The sequence below is a fragment of the Nerophis ophidion genome, linkage group LG09, assembly GCF_033978795.1.
Source record: "Nerophis ophidion isolate RoL-2023_Sa linkage group LG09, RoL_Noph_v1.0, whole genome shotgun sequence".
Classification (NCBI taxonomy): domain Eukaryota; kingdom Metazoa; phylum Chordata; class Actinopteri; order Syngnathiformes; family Syngnathidae; genus Nerophis; species Nerophis ophidion.
This window is the reverse complement of record NC_084619.1, coordinates 45,170,966-45,186,672: the sequence shown is the minus strand read 5'-3', so window position 1 is coordinate 45,186,672 and position 15,707 is coordinate 45,170,966.

Below are 15,707 nucleotides of genomic sequence, written 5' to 3'. Positions count from 1 at the left end.
TTTTGAAAAGGGTTTTCAAAATGACATTTTTTTTAATCACATAATTCATTAACTCTTAGATGTCCAGGGTAAGAGTTACACTATTGTGTACTGTTATTCACTTCACTTTTATATTTCACCTTAAAATGTTTTAGTTGGTTACTTTTGTCTAGTACTAACTTACACTTACTTTTTTTTTTTGGACATAGTTTATTAACAAATTAGGCCTATAATTATCAAAGGGTGATTTTTTTATTTTTTTTACAGTTAAGTACATTTATCTTAATTATATTTAACTGTACAACAATAAATGTTAAAGGTCTGTGTTTGACTAAAGCTTTTCATTGTCAAATATGATCTGTTGGAATTTTAGGCTAAACCATTTTTGTATGCTAGCATATATGCTACATGAATGCTATGCTATGCGTGTAGCAAAATCACGGCTAATTGGGTTACCCACAAATAAAGAGATCTAATTTGCAAATTTTTCTACTTCTGAAAAGATAGAAACACTGATAAATAAATAATAGTCCAACTTGACTATCTAGAGTGGGGCCATTTTGATATTTTTGATTTTCAAAACTTAACTCTATAAAAAAAAGATATATACAGATATATATATATATATATATATAGAGAGAGAGAGAGAGAGAGAGAGAGAGAGAGAGAGAGTGTTTATAGTTTTTTGTCATTACATATGTATATAGTTTTAAATCATTGAGTTCAACTCTTGAAGAATCGGAGCAATAACAGTTGCATTTTTGGTTCTATATATATATAAATACACAAATGTGTGTGTGTGTGTGTGTGTGTGTGTGTGTGTGTGTGTGTGTGTGGATATACATCCATCCATTTATCTACCGCTTGTCCTTTTTGGGGTCGCGGGGATCCTATCTCAGCAGCGTTCGGGCGGAAGGGGGGTACATATGTGTATATATATATATATATATATATATATATATACATATATATATGTATATACATATATATATGTAGGTGTGGGAAAAATCACAAGACTACTTCATCTCTACAGAACTGTTTCATGAGGGGTTCCCTCAATCATCAGGAGATTCTCCTGATGATTGAGCACTATTCTCTGGATAATCCAATCAATACATATATATATATATATATATATATATATATACATATTTTATGTATGTATATGTTAATATATAAGTATGTATATACACCATATTGCCAAAAGTATTTGGCCACCCATACAAATTATCAGAATCAGGTGTCCTAATCACTTGGCCCGACCACAGGTGTATATAATCAAGCACTTAGGCATGGAGACTGTTTCTACAAACATCTGTGAAAGAATGGGCCGTTCTCAGGAGCTCAGTGATTACCAGTGTGAAACTGCCATAGGATGCCACCTGTGCAACATATCAAGTCGTGAAATTTCCTCGCTCCTAAATATTCCAAAGTCAATTGTCGGCTTTATTATAAGAAAATGGAAGAGTTTGAGAATAACAGCAATTCAGCCATGAAGTGGTAGGCCACGTACACTGGCAGAGATGGGCAGCAGATGCCGAAGCGCATATTGCAAAGAGGTCGCCGGCTTTCTGCACAGTCAAATGCTACAGAGCTCCAAACTTCTTGTGACCTTCCAATTAGCCCACGTACAGTACACAGAGAGTTTCATAGGATGGGTTTCCATGGCCGAACAGCCGTACTACGCCCTACATCACCAAGTCCAATACAAAGCGTCGGATGCAGTGCTGTAAAGCACGTCGCCACTGGACTCTATAGAGCAGTGGAGACACGTTCTCTGGAGTGATGAATCACACTTTTCCATCTGGCAATCTGTGTTTGGAGGTTGGTTGCCAGGTGAACGGTACATTTCAGACTGCATTGTGCCGAGTGTGAAATTTGGTGAAGCAGTAATTACAGTTTGGGGTTGTTTTTCAGGAGTTGGGCTTAGCCCCTTAGCTCCAGTAAGAGAAAATTTAAATGCTCCAGGATACCAAAACATTTTGGACAATACCATGCTCCCTAACCAATCTGGCGCCCTAGGCAAGATTTTAGGTGCACCCCCCCCCCCCATCGGCAGTGAAGTGTATATACTCACAAGAAACCGAATAGCTTTGTCTTTGACTTTGTTTTTTACTTAAGAAAAGCAAATTAACAATCAGAATAGTTAACAAGATAAAAAGAATATGAATAAATAAATGAATATATGAAATACAATATGTTTTACATACATAAACACAAAGTAAAACGTGTCAACTAGTTGCATAAAATAAATTAAAAGAACAATATAAATAAGGCACTGCACAAAACAAGATATCAAACCAGTATGACTTTAACAACTATATTACAAAAAAAAAAGGGGATCCTACAGAGTTCTGTATTTGTGCTTTTTAATATTGCATTAACTGGAATGACTTACAAATTATTGTACACCACGACCCTCATCAACCTCACATCACCTGCTTCTGCCTTACTCTCCTAGTCTTTCTTGCAGCAAAGTCATCTACAACATGATATGACAACTGATTTGAGACCACATGATTTATGCTTATGATGGAAAGTCCACTGAGACGTTCTTGCATCATAGTAGATCTCAGGTAGGTTTTAATGAGTTTGAGCTTAGAGAAGCTTCTTTCAGCAGCAGCCACTGTAACAGGAAGAGTGGCAGAGATTCTTAGAGCAACCCACATGTTGGGGTATATTTCTGCCAGCTTCTTCTCATGCAGGAAGGTCAAGAGTTCCATGTTTGTCATGTTCTTTGATGGCAATGGTGGAAAATTCTGCATTTCCATTGCAAGTTCTGTGCCATTAATGTCCAGCTGGCTGTCATGGGTCAGAGTAGTACTCGGGGTTTGACACTGCTGTAGCAGCTCTTCTTTTTGTAAGTTGTGAAAATTGAGGAGTACTCCAAACTTGTCATTCACCTCTCCAAGGCTCTGAAATCTCTCATCAAGTGGGGGCGTAATGTTGTAACAAATAATATTTCTATCAAATAGGCTTTACTTTGCATTTTAATTAACGTGGGATTATTTTTTGTATTTAGAAATAATAGTACCAACTTTTTTTTTTTTCGCCAACATTTGTGGCACTGGTGTGGCACCCCCTGATGGACGGCGCCCTTAGCATTCGCCTATACGGCCTATGCCACGGGCCGGCCCTGCTCCCAACCCTGTGGGAACAGTTTGGGCCCCTTCCTCTTCCAACATGACTGTGCACCAGTGCACAAAGCAAGGTCCATAAAGAGATGGATGACAGAGTCTGGTGTGGATGAACTTGACTCACCTGCACAGAGTTCTGACCTGAACCCGATAGAACACCTTTGGGATGAACTAGAATGGAGACTGAAAGCCAGGCCTTCTCGACCAGCATCAGTGTGTAACCTCACCAATGCTGGACTGGACTCTCACAATATTATGCTAGATCCACTCGGCGTCCATTGCACAGGTCGCCCAGTGGGCGAGGGGGGGTTCCCACATCTGGGGTCCTCTCCAAGGTTTCTCATTGTCCCATTGGGTTGACTTTTTCCTTGCCCTGATGTGGGATCTGAGCCGAGGATGTTGTTGTGGCTTGAGCAGCCCTTTGAGACACTCGTGATTTAGGGCTATATAAATAAACATTGATTGATTGAACCCTATGGTTTAGGAATGGAATGACACTTCGAGGTTATATTTGAGTCAAGGAAGTTGGCTAAATACTTTTGGCAACGTAGTGTATATAAAATATGTGTGTGTGTGTGTGTGTGTGTGTGTGTGTGTGTGTGTGTGTGTGTGTGTGTGTGTGTGTGTGTGTGTGTGTGTGTGTGTGTGTGCATATACAGTTGTGGTCAAAAGTTTACATACACTTGTAAAGGACATAATGTCATGCTCTCTTGAGTTTCCAATAATTTCTACATCTCTTATTTTTTTGTGATAGAATGAATGGAGCACATACTTGTTGGTCACAAGAATATTGATGAAGTTTGGTTCTTTTATGAATTTATTATGGGTCTACTGAAAATGTGACCAAAGCTGCTGAGTCAAAAGTATACATACAGCAATGTTAATATTTGGTTACGTGACCCTTGGCAAGTTTCACTGCAATAAGGCACCTTTGGTAGCCATCCACAAGCTTCTGGTTGAATTTTTGACAACTCCTCTTGACAAAATCGGTGCAGTTCAGCTAAATTTATTGGTTTTCTGACATGGACTTGTTTCTCCGTATCGTCCACACGTTTAAGTCAGGACTTTAGAAAGGCCCTTCTAAAACGCTCATTTTAGCCTTTACCACTTTTGACGTGTTTTTGGGGATAGTCATTGTCCTGTTGGAACACCCAACTGCGCCCAAGACCCAACCTCCGGGCTGATGAATTTGGAGGTAATCCTCATTTTCCATTGTCCCATTTGCTCTCTGTAAAGCACCAGAACCATTGGCAGCAACACAGGCCCAGAGCACAATACTACCACCACCATGCTTGATGGTAGGATGGTGTTCTTGGGGTTAACGGCCTCACGTTTTCTCCTTCAAACATATTGCTGGGTATTGTGGCTAAAGAGCTACATTTTTGTTTCATCTGACATCACATGGACAAAAATAAGACCTTCTGGAGGAAAGTTCTGTTGTCAGATGAAACTAAAATTGAGCTCTTTGGCCACAATACCCAGCAATATGTTTGGAGAAGAAAAGGTGAGGACTTTAATCACAGGAACACCAACCAACCGCTAAGCATAGTGGTGGTAGTATAATGTTCTGGGCCTGTTTTGCTGCCAATGGATCTGGTGCTTTACAGAGAGTACATGAGAAAATGAAAAAGGAGGATTATCTCCAAAATCTTCAGGACAATCTAAAATCATCAGCCCGGAGGTTGGGTCTTGGGCGCAGTTGGGTGTTCCAACAAGACAATGACCCCAAACACACAAAAGCGGTAAAGGAATGGCTAAATCAGGCTAGAATGAAGGTTTTAGAATGGCCTTCCCAAGGTTCTGACTTAAACATGTGGACAATACTGAAGAAACAAGTCCATGTCAGAAAACCAACACATGTAGTTGAACTGCACCAATTTTTTCAAGAGGAGTGGTACAAAAACACCAACCAGAAGCTTGTGGATGGCCACCAAAAGTGCCTTATTCCAGTGAAACTTGCCAAGGGACATGTAACCAAATATTAACATTGCTGTTTGTATACTTTTGACCCAGCAGATTTGGACATATTTTCAGTAGACCCATAATAAATTCAGAAAAGAACCAAACTTCATGAATGTTTTTTGTGACCATCAAGTATGTGCTCCAATAACTATATCACAAAACAATAAGAGTTGTACAAATTATTGGAAACTTAAGACAGCCATGACATTATGTTCTTCTTATGAATTCCAGCATTTAGGAACTTCCTGGACAAGTCCTTCCTCCTTCATGCCATGTGCTACTTGTGCTTTCAAGTCAGAGGTATTAGCAGCGCAGTGCTTGAAATGTCCACAATTTTGCAGCATTTAACTAAAGGCATATTAAATCCACCATCACACAAAGCCACAGTGATAACTCAATGCATAGAATAGGGGCAGATGTTGAAATGTACAAACCCCGTTACCATATGAGTTGGAAAATTGTATTAGATGTAAATATAAACGGAATACAATGATTTGCAAATTATTTTCAACCCATATTCAGTTGAATGCACTACAAAGACAAGATATTTGATGTTCAAACGCATAAACTTTTTTTCTTTTTGCAAATAATAATTAACTTAGAATTTCATGGTTGCAACACGTGCCAAAGTAGTTGGGAAAGGGCATGTTCACCACTGTGTTACATCACATTTTCTTTTAACAACACTCAATAAACGTTTGGGAACTGAGGAAACTAATTGTTGAAGCTTTGAAAGTGGAATTCTTTCCCATTCTTGCTTGATGTACAACTTAATTTGTTCAACACTCATGATTTAGGGCTATAATAATACATTTTGATTGGTTGATTTATATTCGCAGGCCTCTAGGGAGGTTCAATGTCCGACGAGTCAACGTGGGGTTTATAGTCTTGTTGTCGTAGTTTACGCTTCATTTTTGATGGGAGACATGTCTGGACTGCAGGCGGGCCAGGAAAGTACCCGCACTCTTTTACTACGAAGCCACGCTGTAGTAACACGTGGTTTGGCATTGTTTTGCTGAAATAAGCGGGGGCGTCCATGATAACGTTGCTTGGATGACAACGTATGTTGCTCCAAAACCTGTATGGACCATTCAGGATTAATGATGCCTTCACATATATGTAAGTTACCCATGCCTTGGGCACTATTACACCCCCATACCATCACAGATGCTGGCTTTTGAACTTTGCGCCTATAACAATCTGGACGGTTATTTTCCTGTTTGTTCCAGAGGACACCACGTCCACAGTTTCCAAATATAATTTGAAATGTGGACGCGTCAGACCACAGAACATTTTTACACTTTGCATCAGTCAATCTTAGATGAGCTCAGGCCCAGCAAAGCCGGCGGCGTTCCTGGGTGTTGTTGATAAATAGCTTTCGTTTTGCATAGTAGAGTTTTAATTTCCACTCACAGATGTAGCAACCAACTGTAGTTGCTGACAGTGGTTTTCTGAAGTGTTCCTGAGCCCTTTACACACTGATGTCGGTTTTTGGTGCAGTATCGCCTGAGGGATCAAAGGTCCGTAATATCATCGCTTACGTGCAGTGATTCCTCCAGATTCTCTGAACCTTTTGATGATTTTACGGACCGTAAACGGTAAGTTCCCTAAATTCCTTGCAATAGCTCGATGAGAAATGTTGTTCTAAAACTGTTCGACAATTTGCTTACAAATTTGTGACCCTCGCCCTATCCTTGTTTGTGAATTACTTAGCATTTCATGGAAGCTGCTTTTATACCCAATGATGGCACCCACCTGTTCCCAATTAGCCTGCACACCTGTGGGATGTTCCAAATAAGTGTTTGATGAGCATCCCTCAACTTTATCAGTATTTATTGCCACCTTTCCCAACTTCTTTGTCACGTGTTCCTGGCATCAAATTCTAAAGTTAATGATTATTTGCAAAAAAGAAAGTTTATCAGTTTGAACATCAAATATGTTGTCTTTGTAGCATATTCGACTGAATATGGGTTGAAAAGGATTTGCAAATCACTGTGTTCCGTTTATATTTACATATAACAGCTGCAACCATGTTGTGAGAACCCTCTTTCCCTAATGTACCGATCTTTTCAGTAATATTCCGGTCCTGAGCAACTTGAAGAAACTGACTTGTGCATGCTTCAGCAAAATGTCTTTCTTCAGTTTGTAAAACACCCAAATGAAGATATTTTATAACTGCCTTCATTTTAGCTTCGTGTTATTGGTGTCAAAATTGCATATCTTTGCTCTTTTTTTTGCACTTTTTAAGGTTTACTTCTTTTTTTTTTTTTTTGTATTCTAATTGTTCTACGGGCCACACTTTGGACACCCCTTATCTGGAGGAGAGCAATGAAGGGAGGCTTCCTCCCCGATGAATTTGTGGAAATTTCTCAGCGGAGGCGCATGTTGGCTATAAATTACGGCGGGTTCCACGAGGGCGGACGACGGGCTCTGGTCTGCCCGAGTTGGGGGTGGCCCAGCAAGCTCCTCTGACAGAAGCTCCTGTTTGATGGTGTGGCGCATCCAGACGGGTTCTGTGTTTCGGAACATTCCTACACCCCCTGTGAGTTTAGATCAGGGAATGTCGTTGTGAGTTTGTAAAGCCCTTTAAGACACTCATGATTTAGGGCTATAATAATACATTTTGATTGGTTGATTTATATTCGCAGGCCTCTGGGGAGGTTCAATGTCCGACGAGTCAACGTGGGGTTTATAGTCAAACTCCTCCAAATCGAATAGTCAACTAGTTTAGAATTGCGTAAAAAACATTAAAATAATGATTTACTGTCAAAGCCGAGGCTATGGCAATTAACTATATATATGAAAAATATTGTCACGTCAATTCATCCATCCATCCATTTTTTACCGCTTATAAGTCAAGCTTTATTTATACAGCACATTGAAATAACTTCCGTTGACCGAAGTGCTGCACAGGGCACATCGGACAATAAAAGCAGTAAAACAGTGAATAATACAATAAACGGTAAAAATAATAACAGTTGAGGTAAAACAATAAAACCAAGGTTTTACTTGTGAAATACTTTAAAAAAATAATTTGCTTTTATCAGAGTTTTAAAATGCCTTTAATGATTGAGCAGCCCTAATGTGCAGAGGTAAATTGTTCCATAATTTAGAGGCAACTTCAGAAAAAGCTCTGTTCCCTTGAAAGCTGAGTCCGGAGTGTGGAAACTGCAAAAGAAGTTTGTTTGCAGACCTCAATGCTCTGCCTAGACCAAGGGTCACCAACGCGGTGACCCCTGTAAAATACAAAAGTAAATTTGAGAGTTGACTTTTGTATTTTACATGAGTTATTATTTGTACAAATATGGTGCAAAGTAATTCATGATTTGTTAAAAAGTGTTAGTGGCTACCTAGTTAAAATGGGATATTGTGATTTCACAAGACTGTCTTTGAAGTGATCATTTGAAAATGTTCAATTGGAAAAATTTGCACTTAGAGAAAATATAAAAATAAAGTGTTGCATATTGATATTTATCTGTTTCTATATATATTTATTGTGAAAAATCATTAAGATGATCAGTGTTTCCACAAAGATAAATATCCTTAATTATTAGTAATAAAATATAGTTAAAGGTAAATTGAGCAAATCGGCTATTTCTGGCAATTTATTGAAGTGTGTATCAAACTGGTAGCCCTTCACATTAATCGGTACCAAAGAAGTGCCCCTTGGTTTCAAAAAGGTTGGTGACCCCTGGCCTAGACAATGAAGGTACTAGAGATCAGACAGGTAAGTCCATGTAAACATTTAAAAACTAAACTTATATAATTATAACTCCAAAATTAAACATGCATTATGTCTAAAAATGCCTGTAATATTGTATCTATGTGAGTTTTACTAGAATCAGTTGTTTTTGTAGGGTTTGCATTTACAAAAAAATCGGTTTTACTCACTATGACGCTATACTGCCACACTCAATATGACAGTTATTTAAACATAACTCTAGAACCACACAGGCAAAATGGCTAATAATGCCTGGATAAATGTATCTTTGTGAGTTTTACTACAAGAAATATATGTTGTAAGGTTTGCAAAGACACAAGTTCATTTTTTTTACTCAATATGACAGCATAACTGTCATATCTGTCACGCTTCGCGGCGCACTTGCTGCACAGAGTTGCCACTTCGTGGATGCACACACGACCAGTCAGCAGGATTGCAGGTAGGAACAAGTTTTAATATGATAAAACAAAAGAACACTGGTGCAAAAAGGGGAAAAACAAAGCGCGTGCCAATGCACGGAAAGCTAATGCTAAAACGTAGCAGGAAACAGAAAACATTAAAGGACGTGCCACACGCACGTGAAGCTAAGGCGGAATTTAGCACAAAATAATCCATGATACCAAATACAAACCGTGACGTGTTGCGAAAAGCAAACAATGGACCGAGGACGAACTAAGGAATCAGGTGGGCTTAAATACAGAAATAATTATTAGAAACAGGTGTGTGACAGGAGCCCTTGAGGAGGAACACAATACGCTGCCATGGTGACTAACACAAACAAGGAAGTGCTCAAACAAGGATCGGCAGAGTCCAGAAACAAAACATGAACAAAGACCACCTGCTGTTTGGGTTGGACTCTCTGGGCGGCTGGGTCCGCACTTTGGCTCCCACGCACACGAGGGGTCAAATATATTGTACATACAAACACACATATACTAACACAACACACACCGTTACTCAGACATACAAACGTCCATACATTGGTACCTACGCTCCCACATACATACACAAATGCATTACATATCTACATACTCCAAGTCCGTCCATCCACGCGCACATTCACGGTACAAACATACATATACTGTACATATACATTCACTGTACAAACAAACATACATATACTGTACATATACATTTACTGTACAAACATTCATATACACATTCTGTTCATATACAAGTACATATACATACACACACTCATGCACATAATCATGTTTCATCAAACATATATCAATGCTGTTGCCCTAGGGTAAACTGGGTAACACAAGGCATATTGACAGAGCTTAAACCATTGTTACTATAACAATCTACAAGATTAATATAGGTTGCCTCTCCCTCTTCCCTTTCATGTTTTCTTTTTTCTTTTTTTTATTATCTTTCTCGCTATCATTATGTATACGTATCGTTGCATTTGAACAAATTTATTGTTGATAATAGAGGTAATCTATTGGTTTTGTTCATTATCAATAGCGCTTTTTCTATTGGTATTTATATTGCTCCAGTTTTAGTGTAAAAATGCTCATTGTCATTAGTATATTATTTATTTCACTAACTGCTTTTTTGCTATCACTTTTACGATCATATTTGTACATATTATGTATGTGCTGGTGTTGTTCTATTGTTGTTGTTGTTATTGTTGTATTTGCTGTTGTTGTTTTTGTCTCTCTGTCTAATCCCCCTCTTATCCCCACAATTTCCCCCTCTGTCTTCCTTTTTTTCTCTTTCTATCCCCTCCTGCTCCGGCCCGGCTGCACCAAATGATAATATAAATACATTTAATAAAGTCACATTCAAATAAGACAACAAGAGAAGTATCTTACACTTCTCTTTTGTAAAGTAAATCTGAACAGCCGATATGGGCACTACATCAACTATATGATTTGCCTGAGAAGCTTGACAGGAAAAAAACAAAACAAAACAAACAAAAAAAACATGAACAAAGACATAAAAAGGGTAAAACCATGAACGATCCGAGTCACGGATCGTGACAATATCAGAATCAGAATCAGTTGTTTTTGTAAGGTTTGGATTTAGAAAAATTTGGTTTTTACTCACTATGACAGTATACTGCCACACTCAATATGACAGTTATTTAAATATAACTCCTAAACCACACATTCAGAATGACTAATAATGCCTGGAGTAATTAATCTTTGTGAGTTTTACTACAAAAAATATATTTTGTAAGGTTTGCAAACACAAAACTTAGTTTTTTTGGGTTTTTTTACTCAATATGACAGTATACTATAACTGTCAAATGTGTATGAAACGTATATGAACATAACTCCAAAACCAAACATGCGTTATGTCTAAAAATGCCTTTAAAATTATATATATGTGAGTTTTACTAGAATCAGTTGTTTTTGTAAGGTTTGCATTGACAAAAATTAGGTTTTACTCACTATGACAGTATACTTCCACATTCAACATGACAGTTATTTAAATATAACTCCGAAACAACACATGCAAAATGGTTAATAGTGACTAAAAATTGTATCTTTTTTAGTTTTACAAGAACAATTATCTTTTGTATAGTTTGCAAAGGCACAAGTTATTTTTTTTTAGTTTTTTTAAACTGAATATGACAGTATAACAGTCATACTGAATCTGAAATTTATATAAACATAAGTCAAAAACCAAACATGCATTATGTCTAAAAATACCTGTAATGTTGTGATTTTTGTTTTGTTTTACAAGAATGAGTTGCTTTTGTAAGGTTTGCAAATAGAAACATTTGGTTTTACTCACTATGACAGTATAGTGTCACACTCTTAAACCACACATGCAATATGGCTAATAATGCCTGGAGAAATGTATCTTTATGAGTTTTACTACAAAAAAATATATTTTGTAAGGTTTGCATAGAAACAAGTTTTTTTTTGCACTCAATATGACCGTATATCCGTCGTATTATGTATGAAACTTATATAATTATAACTCCAAAACCAAACATGCATTATGTCTAAAAATGCCTGTAATATTGTTTATATGTGAGTTTTACTAGAATCAGTTGTTTTTGTAGGGTTTTCATTTACAACAAACAGATTTTACTTACTATGCCAGTATACTGCCACACTCAATAAGACAGTTTTTTAAACATGACTCTAGAACCACACATGCAAAATGGCGAATAATGCCTGGATAGATGTATCTATCTGAGTTTTAATGGAAACAAATATTTTGTAATGTTTGCACGAACTCCAAAACCAACATGCATTATGTCTAAAAATGCCTATAATATTGTATCTATGTGAGTTTAACTAGAATCTGTTGTTTTTTTTAAGCTTTGCAATTTTCAAATTTAGGTTTTACTCACTATGACAGTATACTGTCACACTCAATTAGACAGTTATTTAAACATAAATCTTAAACTACAAATGCAAAATGGCTAATAATTCCTGGAGAAATGTATATTTGTGAGTTTTACTACAAAAATATATTTTGTATGCTTTGCAAAGACACAATTTAGTTTTTTTTACTCATTATGACTGTCATACTAAATCTGAAAGTTATACAAACATAACTCGAAAACCAAACATGCATTATGTCTAAAAGTGCGTGTAATGTTGTGTTTATTTGAGTTTTACTAGAATGAGTTGTTTTTGTAAGGTTTGCAAATACAAAAAAAGTTTTTTTCTCACTATGACAGTATACTGCTACACTCAATATGAGTTGTTTAAACTTAACTCCTAAACAACACATGCAAAATGGCTAATAATGCCTGGAGAAATGTATCTTTATGAGTTTTACTACAAAAATGATATTTTGTAAGGTTTGCAAAGACACAAGTTAGTTTTTTTTTTACTCAATATGACAGTATAACCAGAGGTGGGTAGTAACGCGCTACATTTACTCCGTTACATCTACTTGAGTAACTTTTGGGATAAATTGTACTTCTAAGAGTAGTTTTTATGCAACATACTTTTACTTTTACTTGAGTATATTTATAGAGAAGAAACGCTACTTTTACTCCGCTCCATTTATCTGCAATCGGGTCGCTACTCGCTACTTTTTTTAATCGATCTGTCGATCCGCATTAGCACGCTTTGTTTGTTTTGATTTTGTCAGACACGCATTCAAAGTAGGAACTACGCATGCTTGCGTTTCACCAATCACATGCAGTCACTTGTGACGTTGGACCAATCAAACAGAGCTAGGTGGTCACGTGACTGTCACACGTAGAACCCGCCATGTTGAAAAACGTATAGGGGTGTTACCATTTAGTGGTCAACTGTACGGAATATGTACTGTACTGTACAATCTACTAATAAAAGTTTCAATCAATCAACCAATCAATCAAAAGTGTAAAGGAAAAAAGACACTTTTTATTTCAACCGTACTTCCCGTCAAAAGCCTAAAGACTGATCGCACAGTTCCTGTCTTCACAATAAAAGTGCTGCTCCATCGCGCCTGCGCTAACAAAATAAGAGTCTCCGAAAGCCAGAGCAAACAAGCTAGCAAACTACGGAGTTTGCCGCCAATGTATTTCTTGTAAAGTGTATAAAAACGAATATGGAAGCTGGACAAATAAGATGCCAAAAACCAACGACTTTCATGATGTATTAGACAGGAAGGAGGAACTTTTTTTCTCCATTTGAAAACCGGGACTTTATCAGCACTACTGTTTGACTCCAATCAATGCAAGTCATCAGAATCAGGTAATACACCAACTTATATTTTTGTCTTCATTAAAGATAGGAATCTATATGTTAAACATGCATGTATATTCATTAAAACACCTTTAACATGTGAACAAAAATGGCAAAATAAATAAATATACATTATATACTGTATATATAAAGGTATGCATATATATATGATATGTGTGTATGTATATGTATATATATATATATATATATATATATATATGATATGTGTGTATGTATATATGATATGTGTGTATGTATATGTATATATGTAGATCACCTCGACTTGGTCATTTATTAAGTAATTGATTAACGTTGAAAAACTTATTGAGGTGTTACCATTTAGTGGTTAATTGTACGGAATATATACTGTACTGCAATCTACTAATACAAGTTTCAATCAATCAATCAATCAATCAATCAATCAATCAATCAATCAATGCCTACTGAGCCTATGGTGCTGTTAAGTTATTGTGGCTCAATTTGCCTTAATTTTTTTTATTTTAATGTATTATTATTTAATATATAATATTGTTTTAGTTGCTTAAGAGATATTCCTGGCTCTGAAATTGCTCATTGCTATTTTTATGTTTTTGTGCATTATTTGTTGCCGTCATCATTAAATGAACAGGTTTCTCATCAGTTACTCAGTACTTGAGTAGTTTTTTCACAACATACTTTTTACTTTTACTCAAGTAAATATTTGGGTGACTACTTCTTACTTTTACTTGAGTAATAAATCTCTAAAGTAACAGTACTCTTACTTGAGTACAAATTCTGGCTACTTTACCCACCTCTGAGTATAACTGACATACTATGTATGAAACTTATATACCGTATTTCCTTGAATTGCCGCCGGGGCGCTAATTAATTTAAAACCTCTTCTCACTCCTGCGCTTACCAAAGGCATGCGGTAAAAGTAATTATGCGCTAATTATTTCAAAACCGCTTCTCACTCCGGCACTTACCAAAGGCATGCAGTAAAAAATAATTTGAGTGGGGTGTAAGCTTGGACTTTAAATCCTAGTGAATAGCTCTTAATCTTTTTCCCTTTATGCGATTTAAAATTACTGGTATTGAAATCAGCCTCCTCCATTTTGAAAATTATGACTGGGGAAGTGTCACTCGTGACGTCACGAGTTTGACTAGGCCGTAATACGAAGCATGCGCTAATTATTTTGCGAAGCGAGTTGGACCCAGTAGTAATTCAAGGCAGGCGCATACTATATGCCCTGCGGCAATTCAAGGAAATACGGTATATGTTATGACCTGGCCTGAAGATGCACTCCCCAAACTTCAGGACTGCTTCCAACACACAGACTAGGACCTGATCCAACAACAGGAGCTGGAGACAGCCACAGGAACGGTGCTGGACTACATACAGTTCTGCATCAGGAATGTGACTGTGGAAAAAAACATCCGGGTTTACCCCAACAAGAAACTCTGGCTGACCAGCCAGGTCCACACACTCCTCAGGGCCCGAGACGCAGCCTTCAGGTCAGGGTGCTGCTAGAGCCGTCCTGAAGAGAGGGATTAAAAAAGCAAAGGTGGACCACAGGAGGTGCATAGAGTCCCATCTGTCCAGCAATAACTCACGGGAGGTGTGGCGGGGTATTCATGACATCACGAACTTCAGAGGCTGCGATGTGACAACTGCGGATCAGATTGCGACACTGGCAGAGGAGCTTAATTGATTCTTTACCCGTTTCGAAACCACCCAGTGACACTCATCTGCTCCAGCCCTGCCCCCGCCCCCACCGGGCTCCGGCACCACTCCACTCACTCTACAGGAGGACAGTGTCAGGCGAGTGCTCCTGGCTGTGAACCCCAGGAAGGCTGCATGACCAGACGGAGTACTTGGAAAGGTGCTCAGGGCGTGCGCCCACCAGCTCGCTCCCCGCCTCACCAGGATCATCAACTTCTCCCTGGCTCAGGCAGTCATCCCATCCTGCCTCAAGTCATCTACAATAATCCCGGTGCCGAAGAAGTCTCCCATCACCAGCCTGAATGATTACCGAACAGTGGCCCTCACTCCGGTAATAATGAGGTGCTTCGAGAGACTGGTTCTCCAGCACATCAAGGACCATATCCCTCCAGACTTCGACCCCCACCAGTTCTCATACCGGGCGAACAGATCCACAGAGGACGCCATCGCTGTTGCTCTCCACTCTGCTCTGAACTACCTGGAGCAGCAGCAGAGCTACGTCCGGATGCTCTCTGTGGATTATAGTTCTGCCTTCAATACAGTAATCCCGGACTGAC